At 42.6% G+C, this 13,532-nt stretch overlaps 1 non-coding gene across 1 annotated transcript; it reads left to right on the plus strand.

The window, feature by feature from the left end:
• Positions 1–54: 54 nt before the first annotated feature.
• TRNAQ-CUG (transfer RNA glutamine (anticodon CUG)) lies at positions 55–126 on the plus strand. The gene has a single exon. It is a non-coding gene; the product is annotated as a tRNA-Gln (tRNA).
• The last annotated feature ends 13,406 nt before the right edge of the window (positions 127–13,532 follow it).

A 13,532-nucleotide genomic window follows, 5' to 3' on the forward strand; every position in this document is an offset into this window, starting at 1 on the left:
CGGTGTGCGGTGGGGAAGGGCCTAGTGGCGGCAGGGCAGAGCTATGAGCAGAGCGGTTCCATGGTGTAATGGTTAGCACTCTGGACTCTGAATCCAGCGATCCGAGTTCAAATCTCGGTGGAACCTGACTGTCTTTTCCTTCCCGTCCTTATTTTTTTTTAAACCTTCTCTGCCCAAATTACGGCCAGACGTGCTCCTCGCTCCCGCCGGGCTCCTTTACACACAGCAGTGTGCCCGCCACACCTCACCTCTTCACCTGGCTGGCACCCACCAGCCCTGTGCCCAGCCATGGCGTGGGTGCCTTCCTCCCACCTCCGTGGGCAGGCGATGGCTCCCACCCCGGAGCTGCCCGCAGCCACGGCGGGTTGGCAGGAAGCCCCCCAGGGCCCACAGATCCGTCCTGTGAACCGGGCCAAGCGCGGTGTGCGAAGCCAATGGAGCTGGTGGCGGAGGCGTTGGCGATGCCGACCGGCTCTTTCGGCTCAGGAGGTGCAAAGAGGCCGCCAGTGCGGTCCCCGTCACCGCCGCCGCGCTGCTGCCCACCCCGCTTCTCCCTTCCCAAAAGCCGGTCCCCCTTGTCTGCCCCTGTGCCGTGGGAGACGCCAGCTTTGCCATCGGCTTCCCTTGGTGCAGGCTTGAAACCTAAATAGAAGAGGATAAAAGTAGCGCTTGTGTCCAAATGATTAAACCAAAGCCCTTAAAACTTGTCTTTCTCCACCAGCTTGCCATTAGCAGCAGCAGCAAGTTCGCCGTCTCTGCAGTCAGCGGCTGTGTTACAATTTCTGTGCGTGGAAAGTAACACCCGGGCATTGGCGGCAACGCTGTGCATCGGTTACCGTCTGCTGGAACGATAACGAACCATAACGTGATCCTCTGCGTTTGAAAATAAATAGTTCACGCTGCCTCAGAGAAAACGAAGCGCTAATAACAAAGGCCCGCGGCGTGCGACCACGATGTGTCCCACCACGGGTGAGGACGGAGCATCGGGGTCTGGGCTCACGCCGCGTCCTGCCGCCGGCGTGCCCTGGCAGATCATGCACCTCCAGCTTCTTGCGGGTGCACAAAACCCACCGAGCATTTGGGATGTCGCATCCCCAGGACCCCGTTCCCCATGTCCCGTGGGAATAATTTCATATGCCAGTTCCATAAGGGCATTGTGAGGCGAGACCTCGCAGGAGCAGAAAGCCCTCCGGCAGCGTAGCGGTGAGGTCTGTAGGAGTCTGTGTTGTCTTTGGATTCATCCTTTTTATCTCCAGATGAACCCAGAACACCTGAAATCTTGAGTCTGAAAATGCTCGTCCCACTCCTGACACTCGTCTCAGAAGTTATCCAACTGCTTTGAGTAGTGCGTTAAAATTGATAATGGATACTTGCATGTGTAGAGGCTGGGGTATATTTATAACTCTGTAGTTAAGGTTTGCATCTCACATCCTATTTGCAGTTCTCCATTGAACTTTGTTTTCTAAAGCTATTTATTTTCACTTAATGTTTCTCAGGCCTGGTTTCATGCTCCAGAAATGCTGTTAGTTCTAAAAAACTAAAAATAACGCAGATCAAGTATTTTTAGTTGTCCTCCTGTGAGAGCTGTTCTCCTTTTTGTGTTTTGGATTTTGTTTGTGAGCCTGGAAACACCCTTTATTTACATTTTTCATATGTGTAAGCGTTACTTCCTCTTGCACCAAATTGCAGATGTTCCTCATCTGGAACTGGCTCGTCCTACGCAAGACTTCAGGGCACAAAGTGAGGACAATGCCTTTTCTGGCTGAGCTAAAAATCACCGTCCCTATATTGCTGTACCGCTATCACTTGTTGAACTTAAGACGTTACGAAGCAGAGGCATTTTTACCAGTCATGCATTGTAACGTGAAAATTTCTGCAGATTGCCATGTATATGAGCAGCAGCAGGGGTTATTTCTAGCCTAGCCCATTTATATGCATTTGGTCGTTTATAATCAGGTTCTTCATGGTGTAGAGAGGCAAAACTGAAACAGCAGAAAGAACTTTGCATCTCAACAGGAGTCAATTGACAGCGGGGCACGAGGATAGCACTGGGCTGGCAAGGAGCTCCAGAAATTAAGGTCTTATATACTGTTCAGTCCTGGGTTAATTTTGTTCCTGTCCAGGCAAGCCCTAGATGAGGATACACAAAACCTCAGGAAATGTTGCTGTCAGCGCAGCCCGGTTTTGGCTGCTCTGCTCTCTCTTTGTGTCCCCTCCCGGAGCGTGCTGCTGTGGTTACGGGATGGCCTGGGACACCTCCCGTGCGTAGGAAACGTGGCCAAAAAGCAGAGGTCAGGCCTGAAATAACAGAAGATTGTGTGCTCTGGGACTGACAGCTTTTAATGTGAGCGCAGTCATTCAGCACTGGCATTTCTGCTGCGTTAATTGCCATTAGTGTCATCCTTGCGGGAACACTAAATTCATTGCAAACCTTGAATTAGCGCGCTCTCGTAATTCTTCAGTTTGTACGTAGGCACAACATTTGCGGAGGCAGCAGGTTCCAAGCAACTGGAGCAGAGACAAGGAATGATACTCAGCTGGCCCGTGGATGTTCAATTTAGCGAAGAAAAGAAGCAGAGGTCACACTCATAACTGCGTATTTATGGTTCTGTTCTGGAAATTCATAGAGCAGCTGCCAAAAAGGCCCCAGCTTTTGCCTCGGCAGCACCATTAACGTGCAGATGTGTGTCAGAGCTATCAGCTCCGAGCTGCTCAGCCCCAGGCGCTGTGCATCAGGCTCTCCCCACGCCTGGTTCTTACTCCATTCTCCCACTTCCCTCCCACCACCAACTCCTGAGACCCCGAGAGAAATCCTGGCCTAATAAAGAGGAAAATTTGCCACCATCTTTGACGGTTGTAGTGTTCCCACAACAAGGTCAAGGTCTCTTTGCAGAATACACCAGTGGTATTTCACATGGAAATAGAAGAATGTGAAACAGGCATGGCCAGCATTTGCTGCTGGTCCCAGCTTTTCTGGCTCTGAAATCCCTGCTCACACTTTGCAAAGCCCATCACTTTGCAAAGCTCAGGGAAAGATTTGGAATTGGATCGCAATAACTCAGAATTGTCCTTGAATGGCTGTTGACCCAAATTCCCGTTTCCCAGATGAAAGGAGCCACTGGCTTCCCCGGGGCAGAAGGCAGGAAGGACAAAAGCAAAGCCCCTGAACCTACTCTGTTTTATCAGAGGAGAAATATTTCCTGAGGGGGAAATCCAATCAATACTTTGCAATTTTCTAACAATCCATGAATCATTGCAATTATGCAGAGATAATTCAAGCTTTCCAATCCAGCTGCTAAATTAGAGAAAAGCATACTCGTAGTACTCACTACCCCCAGCTTGACATGTCAGTCAGGAAAAAACCTTCAAGTATAAAATCCATCTGCTGAAATAAAAAAAAACCCTCTCTTTTTAAAACCCTGGGTGAAATTAAAGGGTCTATGCTGTAGAAGGAGTTCTGTTTTTCAGGTAATTCCATGACAGAGGTAGGAGTAATGAAAATGCATGGAGTCAATAGGAATTTTTCTGTTGATAACTCACTTGAATTCCAGCATCCGCTATATTCTTTTTCTAGTTCTACAGCTCTGAGAAGAAAAGAATATATAAGAAGAAATGGACCCAATCAAAATTATTTTCTATAAATCAGCCCTTTCTTTTCCTAACCCTGGAGTTGGAATAAAAAAGGACCTGGATCTGAACGGGGACCTATCCAAAATCGAACCTCATCCTGGTTTTGCTGTTCTCTAGGGATCTCTGTGGCACTGAAGAAAGAGTGGGAAGGGAGCAGCTCTCGAAAAATTAACCATCTTCTGGAGAGATTTTTTCGCTAGGACAGTATTATGGTAAGCAGAAAGGAAAGAAAGTTTTCAGTATGCTCTGGGAACAGGAATCGAATGCAACAGACTCAATGACTTGGTGTTTCTTGCAATGACTGTCAAAATGAAGTCATCAGTTTCCTGCATCCATTTTGGACTCAACACACATCTCCTTGTCTGTGTCTGCTGCCTCCAGAGACATATTAGCAAGATAATACTGGCAGCTCCAGGATAATTGCTGACCAAGATATAATTTCTGAGACATGGCTCAAAATCTTCTTACTCTTACTACAGCCTGCCACAGGGTTTTATTTCCTATCTAAGGTCAAAATCTGCTTGATGTTGGTGTCGCTACCAGACAAATACAATGTCAATGACAGCAGTGCAAGCATTATCGCACGTCCCATCATCTTCTAATTTGGATTCAAAAGATCAGCCCTGGGGAATGAAGAAGGCAGTTTGATTTCTGCGACCAATTCATTCACTGCTGAAACAACCAATGGAGCTGGCTGGCTGTGCTCAGGATGGCGATGCTTGTTGTGAAGCTGTGCAATTACCTGGGGAGCCAGGCTGAGACTATAAAACTTTGCTCATTAAGATCATTAGAGAGCTGTCAGATGGATCAACTGGGATGGCTTTGATCTGGCAGAATATCCTTCCTCTTATTCCCAGACCTTGGGAACCATCCAGTTCCCCATAACTATTTTTTTTTTTTCCAAGTCATTCAAACAATACTCATTGGTTTTTTATAGGGTACAATAACTTCTTCAGGCAAACTGGAGGCTGTAACAGCTATAACAAGATTAATTTATTAAATAGAAACCCTGACATTTCAGTGATTCCGCTATAAATACATTTGTAGTTGGTTTCGCCAAGAAAATGCCAAAATGTTGCTTATAATCCCAAGGATATTCCCTACGAATCCACTAGGTGTCCTACTGTTTTCAAGCAATTAGGCTCAAGGTTTGTTTGGGTTTTTTCCCTAGTTTTGCCAAGTGAGGAATTAGGTTGAGTCTTTAGTGGAATTAGGTCTGGGTTTGCAGGTTGAAGAAACGTGTACGTATGGTTTGTGCGACACAGCAGGACATCTGGCTCACAGTGGCAGCTCTTTTGGCACATGGCACTGATGTTTCCCACAGAGACCGACTCAAGGTTAGAGGCTGGAAGAGAAAAAGGAAAAGAATCTGCCTTCCTCTCTTGGGAATGCTAAACAAGATCCATCAGAGCCAAATCCTCTTCCCAGTCAACCTTGGGCATCTATTTATAGGGCTGCTGAAGTGAGCCCAATGCTGACCTCAAAGGTGGTGGCAACACACGTTAACCTTCATCGGAGCCACTCTGCACAGGCTGCAAGTGTGACATTCCTGGTCACTGTTCCAGTCCCTGACAGGCATCCCGCTGTTTGCCAGCGCTCTCTGCAAAGGCCAGCATGGCACCTGCTCATGAGGTGTCCGGTCAATCCAAACACAGAGGGCATGTCAAATACATACTAAGAAAAGCAGGCTGAAAAATAGCCAAAGGATAATTTTCTCATCCCAGAAAATACTTGGGATGGAGCGTGGCCATCGGAAAGCAGCCAGCTGCTTGGCTGCTCCTTCACTGCGCGTCCCAGAGCACATACACAGTATCAAGCCGTACTACTTGGGACATCGCTTGGGATCTGTTACTTGCACTGAGTCCCAGCATGGCAGTCTAGACTTCTCCGAAACAGTCATCTCCTAGGTATCTAAAAAACATGTTTCATTATTTCGGTGTCTTTCAGTGCTCAGAAATGGGTTTTCACAATATATCAGGGAGGGATGACTATGGGGTGATTTTTATGGTCTTGTCACTGAAGCACAAATCACATTCTGTATAAACCTGATAGCCTTACCCTCTGCCGAGCAGTGATTGCTGCATTTGCAAACACCCCTCCATTCACTCTAGTTTCACAGGGGTGCCACATCTTGAATTTACCCCAGATCTGTGTGAGGCAAGTGAGGAGAAAATTAGGTTTGATTTCTATTTTAAAAATGCCAGAGGCAAAGATGCGCTCAAACAATGAGGTTACCTCCTTTTTCAGTAGGTGCTTCATGGCCAGAAGTACTGCCCACGGCTATTGGCTGTGCAAATAGGCACCGGGCAAGGTTTAATCACAAGCTGCAAGGGGAAACCAGAGGGGGAACAAGAGCCTCCTGTCCTTGGCCCACCAGGATTCCTTGCCATCAGGCAATGCGGATCACGGGAAGTGCCTAGCATCTGTCCTGTGCCATGTGTTACTGCACTGCCTCTATTTCTTGCTATTTGTGTTGAAGGTATGACAGTCATTTTCCTGACAACCTGCAAGAAGAAAAGATACTCCAGTCTTCCAACTGTATGTATATATAGATACCTGCTGTAGTACCATCCATATGCAGTATGCACCATATGCTAAGTGTGAAAGAGTTTAACCTGGTCCAGTGCATGTGTTTGCTGTTATACATAACAAATACGTCAAGCCTTGCCATGATTCAGTGCATTATGCATGGGAGCCATCTGGTCCCGTAGCTGAAGAAGCAAACTGAAAATTTGATAAAAGCACAAACAGCCACAATGAGAGAGACTGAAAAGATGTGTTGATATTCCAAGCAGGAGTCTCCTTCCGTGGGGGCTAATCTCATCACCCATTGCCTCTTTCCTGCTCCTTTCTCTAGAAAGCTGCTGTCAGACAGCTTGCACTCTCAGCTCTGTGAGTACGCACACCTTTGGGATGCTAAAAATGTGTTTCGTGTGCTTGCGCAAACCTTCTGGGACAAGATTTTTCTCAGTAGCCAGCTGTGCAGTGAGTAAGATATGCAAGATCTTTGTGGAGCACATTTTGCGGAGCTTGGATTGATCAAGAACTCTGGCTGGTTTAAAATGCACTCTCCATTATGATTAGTCATTAATAATGTCTCACTGCTGCGCCGAATTACAGCTTATGGCTTTGACAGACTGAAAGGAGGTCCATCTCAGCTTGCCTAGATGTTCTCAGCCCCGGAGCGGAGGTGTATTTTGGAGGGACTGGAGCACCAGGGGAGCAACAAGGAACCTGGTGCAGTGGATGGGGTAGAGTTTGGGATAGCTTGGATTTGGCCAAGAGTTTGTGTATAACTTGGCCAGGAATACTGGGTTACTGAAACTGGCTTAATTAGATTTTGGAGCCAGACCAGGTTTCTCCCATTCTGACCCTGGTTTCTGATGTTTGGAGGGCACAGGGAAGGAAGGCAGACAGAAGATGCCTATTTTAGTACATCTCTGCAGGGAACGCACGCGCTTCAGACAGGTACACATTTGTTTCCTCTGACACCAAATTAATGGGAATTGATGTATTGATTCTGCAGTTCTCCTAAAAATTGCTTCAAGTTTTGGCCTGTTTCCAAGCTGGTTAGATGCAATGTGCACACAGTTCAAGACAGATATTTAATTATTCTAATATGAATACAGTTTAAAAAATTCAGTTCCCTGTGAAATCCAGAAGACAATAGCATTATGATCGTGCAAATAATGCAGCCACTCCTGCTTCATATAGACTATTTTCCTGCCCAGCTACTCCTTTAGGCTTAATACAACCAAGACCCTCTAAAATCACAGAATTATTAAGATATTTGCCACTAGTGCAAATTCATTCAGTATTTTTCATCTTGGGTATTTTTTTCACACCTGTTTTGAGAGTACACTGTTCAAAGCAAATGGAATCTGCTGTTCTGTGTTTGTAGAGAGTATTCAGGATTATGGTAGGGTCTACCAAAATGAATATGTTACTGCTATCACTATTATTATTATTATTATTATTATTATTATCATCATCATCATCATCATTAATATTATCATTGTTGTTATTCAATAATAACCTGAGTCAGTCATTTGCCAGTCTTAAGGGTTAAAATCTACTGTCTTTGTGGGTATTCCCATATTTAACTAACTAAATACTGGCAAAGTATCCACCTCATATATTGTATTTGTAGACTATCAGAACATCTCTGTGTCAGGCAAGCTCCTGGTCCTAGAAAGAGCAAGAGTCTTGTATTGGGAATGAGTAAGAGTCTTGTATTTTCTTGCTTTGATCACTGTGTCTCTGCTTTTATCATCTCACTAGGAAAGTTACTTGATGTTTCTTTATTTTGAGTGTCAGCATGGCTCCTGCAAATGTTTGAAGTCATCTTTGTATTTCATTTATGTTCTGGCAAAACAGCATCCATCTGCAGTTTAAGAATAGAACATGTAAAAAACTGCATACGACTCCAAAGCACAGAACACAGAACTTCTGGGCAAAATTCTCTTCTCAGTTACACTTACATAACTCTGGAGTAGTGTATTCATCTTTCTTGTTGTTACTCTGAAACCCATTTTCATTTCATTGTGACCGACCAAAAGGATCTACCGTATACGGCTAAATCCGATTTCATCACAACTGTTGTAATTTCCTAGGCGAACTTACAATCTCCGAGGAAGTACATCAAGAGGCATTTACAGTACATGGGCCTCAATACTCTAAGAAATACGCTGCTGTCCGTTGTTCTCTGTTAGCAGTTTTCCGTGCAAATAAAAATACAATGTACGTGGAGAACTGCTGAACTACCTGGAGCAGAGATTTTCTCCACATACACAAGCAGAAAATCTGCACTGTATGGCTGAGCTCATTTTTAAAACATCATGTTTAACAGTCCTTTCTTTAAACAAAGAAATAGTTTGCTCTAAATTGTTTGATATTTATTTAGTATCACTCTGTTTCTTGGCTGTGCATGCTATAGAAATGCTGTTATGCTAGAAGGAGACAGATTGCCTGGACTGGAAGCCCCAGCCCTGATTCAGGGAAGCACATGGTTTCCTTACAACGATTATGATGATTATAATTACTATTCAGTATATGGTGCAATTGTTTTTGGTGTTTAAAACAGAACAAAACAAAGCAAAACAAAGCAGCTTTGGAAAGGAAAACATTAGAAAACAACATTAGAAAAAAATAATTGTAAAATAGGAAGTGGTTGACCTTCAGGAGATAACTCCATCTGCAGTGTCTGCTATCCAGCCTTTCTAGTGATCAGAAAATGGAAAGAAAAAAAATCCCATTAAATATCCCAATACTCCTTCAGAAAATACTGCACCTCCTTTTCTGTAGGTATAACATTTTACATCTCCTGTTCAACAGCTGCTAGTGTCAAAGGCCAAGCAAGCAGTATGTGGAATGCAGAGCCTGAAGTTTTTCAGCGGTCGCTGAAGGCAAAACCATCTAAAGCTGTAGCAGATGTTTGCTTGCTTCCTGTCTGCTTATCAGCCCTGCAAAGACACTTCGTTTTTGTACTTGTTATGCCAAGCGTAACTATGGAGATCTAATACAAGCTGCGCAATAGCAATACGGTGAATAGTTCTTTACGTATTTGGTTATGAATGATCAAGCAAAATATTATGGTTTCTAAGAACTCCCTCAAATTTTTCCATATGCACATTAGTCATTCCCCTCGCATGACAAGAAAATTACAGTGTATAAAATAATTTTAAAAATACTACATTACTGCAGCTCTATAAAGATTAATTTAAATATCATTAATGAATTGTTACTCGTTGGAACTTCCATAGGATCCTTTCCAGTTTGACCTGCCCTTTCGATTGGGACTGTTGTCAGAGAGGAGTCCATGCAACGCATTTTTTTACACCCACTGAACAACAGTTACATTCCGTGCTTGGTGTTACTTGCTGGCTTTATTAAAAAAAAAAAAAATTAAAACTGAATTAGCACCTTCTGGGTTACATTTCTGTGGTGAAATTCTTCATCAACTTCAGTTCACATCCCTTTGTATAATGGGCAGAGTGAAGATGTTAGTTTGGCCTCAGTGTCTTCATATTTTATATGTTTTTTCTAGTACACCATGAAAAAAGGAGTGGTATATCCCAACTGACTTTATTCCTCCAAGGCCTTGAATATGCTACAGAAGAGAGTTCTTAACTGTCAATTTAAAAATCAGTTACACTAAACATTTTTTGTTGAGTAATCTAGGTGCACCTCAGCTGTTTTAATTTCTGTTTATATTCATTATGAGCTCCTGTAAATTATAACTTTAATATGAATGACTATATGCAACTGTTAAAACAGTATTCTATTTCAGGGCTTTGAGCTAGTTTAATGAGACTGATTTTTACACTGTTGCATTTAAGTTGATATACATTCCCAGTACAGGCAAGACCCAGAGCAATTTGGTTTATTGCTTAATAGACAGTTCTTTTTCCTCCATGAGATAGAAGAAATGAAGAAATTTACTTTACGTAAATCCTGGCACAGATATTTTTGCTTTAAGTTTTTAATAGTAGCAGAAAAGGATGGTTTTGGAATGGTTCCTCTGCCCATGTTGAAACTGGAAACCAAAAGTGACAGCTTTGGCCTATCACTGGTAGACACGGTTATAGATATTCCCGTGGGAAACAAAAGGTTTCAGAGCAACAGCGGTTCTGCTGGTGTTTGCCAGATTTCATACAATGCTATCAAGCAAAAAGAGCACTAGGTAACCATTGTTGCCGCTTTAAAATGTTGATAGCATTGCAAATCTGCGTTGACCTGGAAGATGCAAATAGTGGGCACAGTCGTTCCTCGAGCAGTCCTTCTAGGGGCGATAATCTGTCATATTACAACATTAAGGCCCATGTCCTTGAAGGAAATGAAGCACTTTGGGACGATTGATTCCAGGGGAAGTAGGTATGGATATTCTTTTGAGAAAATGAGCTTCCATATGAAAGTTGTAGACCCAAAATTCAGTCAGCTTCCTTTCCCCAAATGCAAGCAACAACAAGGCAACGCATGAAGCAAATGAGAGAAGCTGTTGAAGATGAAGATATGAGGGACCTCGTGAAAAGGACAGATTTGCAGGCAAAAGATGGATTTGATGAATGCAGTGATGGAAATTGCCTGAACCATCTGGGAAAATACCACAAGAAGTAGGAAGCTGAAAGAGGAAAAGGGGGGGAAAAAGGGACCCAGGGATTAAACTTGTATGAGTTGTGGGCTGAGGTTCGGAATATGGAGGAGGTGAGCACAACTCTTTGGGTGAGTTCCTGGAGGGGATGTAGTAAATATATTAAAAAAGCAACATGTGCGTACTATGACTGGGTAAAGGATTTTTCAGTTGAAGTATTTGAAAATAGAGGTCAGTATTTAGACTTAGACTGTTAAGGGGTAGCACAGTAGGAAACAGGATGGATGAGATGGCTTAACAGGGCTTCATTGTAGTCAAATTAATTCAGTTTAAATAATGAATTCTCTTTTAAATTGACTCGACTCTGCACACTTGACATTTTGGAAAAGCTGCCATTCCCTGGCCTTCTGGTAAATGCTTTTGCATCTGTTTTCCGTTGTTTCCGTCTTGAAAAAAATCCTTGTCACTAACAGGAACCATCAGCAGCACAGAACAAATTGACTTGCCAGGGACATTTCCTCCAATCTCATTATTTATACTGGAAGTATTCTTTTTTGTGTTACAAGTCAGACTGTGATTTTAAAAAATTACTGTCTATTAAGCTAGTTTACTACTGTCATTATGAGTCAAATTCAAACTTGCTTGAGTGAATTACTTCCATTACATCAACATTTGGTCATACTTTTTCAAGGAGGCGATCAAGCAGTTTAATTAGTCCACAGTTCTCTCTGCCTACCTCGTTGTATAGAGCTCCTTACTGTTGCAGCAGAGGGCCTCCCCCAGGTATGAATCAGATCAGATACGTCACTCTCCCTCTTCTGCCGTTAGCACATTGATTTTGAGACCTAAGCAGATGAGAAGGAGCACATCCATAGTATGATTTGGGGCAGCTTGGGTTAAACAAATAGGTTTTGTATTTTACTCTCAAGGTCCTTTAGTCTGGGTTCACTCTCATCTCCTTTGCCAGCTCCAGGTTGTGGACCAGTCGCTAAGAAAGCGTCCATCTCCTCTAAACGTTCGTGTTGCAGTTGGCCGTGCTGTTATGGCAAAGGAATACAAACATAAATCTGAGTTCTGACTGCATGAGGGGTCTGTTGAGGTTAGGGGCTCCTTTGGGTAAGCTGGACCAAATCCTCAGACAGCTCAGAAAAGGGCAGAAGCTTGGTCTGACCTATATTCGCAGTGACTCACTGGTGAGATTTAATGTTTTTACTTTGTTTTGCCTCTGTTTCTCAGCAGTTGCTCGCATTTTAAACAAGTACACTCTTACCTAACCGAATCGATAGATGAGTATAATGAGGACCCAATATACTAAGGCCAGTAGTTGTAAGAAAATAAGGGAACATTCCAAAGCAGTTACGGAAGAAAAGAATTTCAGATAATTAGGAGTTGGGCAGTGATACAGATTTAAAAAGTACCCAAGATAAAATAACAGATACTAAAAATATCTATATTGAGATGAAATCCTCATGACTCAGTACTTGAGCCAGCCTCCATTCTCTAGGAATTAGTAAGAAAATCATCCAAACAGGGTAGATTGTGGTGTATCACCTTACTCTGGTGATACAGACAGTTACACTTCAAAGAAGTATCTTACGCTGAAAAAGGATAGACACAGGTCTGACTTAGCAGGGCAATTGCAGTATTGTTTTGAATATGTTCTGTAGCTGTAGCTTTTTAAAAATCAGTGGGTTTATTTCTACCTAGAAAAAATTCTAATAACGAACACTCTGGATCTTGAGTGACAAAAGCACTGACAGCAGGGCCTGAGATGCATTCTTTTAGTCAACCAGGACATATTTTTAAATGCATGTGACTCTCTAGCTAATAGTTGAGGAGTGATGAATCTAGCTCGCAAATAAAAACATTGAAGTGCTACTTTTTCTTCTTTTTCTTTTCTGCGCAATGTGTTTTCTGACTAGACGCAAAATTTTGAAAGTATTGAAAGTAGTCTTAAGTATTGAAAGTACTTTGGAAGGAAGAAGCATTTGGAAAAGTATTTTGAAATGCTGTAGCATTTCAGAAAAGCAGAAAAGCTGCATTCTGAGAACAGCAGCTATAATCTGGGTCAGATTTTCAGTGCAGATGTGTCAGATGCATTTTCTTGGAAACCCTCCATGACAGTGCGAAGAGTGACCCAAAATAACTGTTCTGTTTGGTGATGGCATGTGGATGAAGCACTGCTTCTATTTCCAAAGTGGTGTCCTGTTTAAGCTTCTCTCAGAACAGTTTCGAACAGGGAGTCCAGCAAATCTCTTTGGTACATCTTGACTGATCTCAATCTGGTGTGGCAGTTTTCTGAATTTTAATGATCTGATTTTATTTCCAGATAATGACTATTTATGTAAATGAGATGTCTTATAAATAAATATGGAAATTATCCCATAATATTAATTACAGGCTTTCTGGTTCAAATACTTAATATATTAAAGGCAAATGGTGGCGTGGATTGTCTTTGAGTTTATTAATTTAGTTATTTTGGTGGTTTGTTTTATTTTAACCTGACTTACACATGTTGGATAGTGTTTCCTGAACTAAAGCAAGCTATGTTATGTACCTGGATATATCAAAGGATATCGAAAGACAACAAAAATCAAAATGCGTCATACAGTGGTAGCAGTAAATAGAAACCCAGATTTCAGAATGCTTTTGTCTAAGGATCAAATTAGTTTTACTCAGTGAATCTCAGCTTAAGTGTTGTTAACCATTTATTCAAAAATGAGATAGTTTTAAATTAATTATAATCCTTTGCACTTCTATAGCTGCTTCTCTTGAGAATCTCAGTAGTGTTCTACAAACATTAATTAAGCCT

The sequence above is a fragment of the Pelecanus crispus genome, chromosome 7 (genome assembly GCF_030463565.1).
Source record: "Pelecanus crispus isolate bPelCri1 chromosome 7, bPelCri1.pri, whole genome shotgun sequence".
Lineage (NCBI taxonomy): Eukaryota > Metazoa > Chordata > Aves > Pelecaniformes > Pelecanidae > Pelecanus > Pelecanus crispus.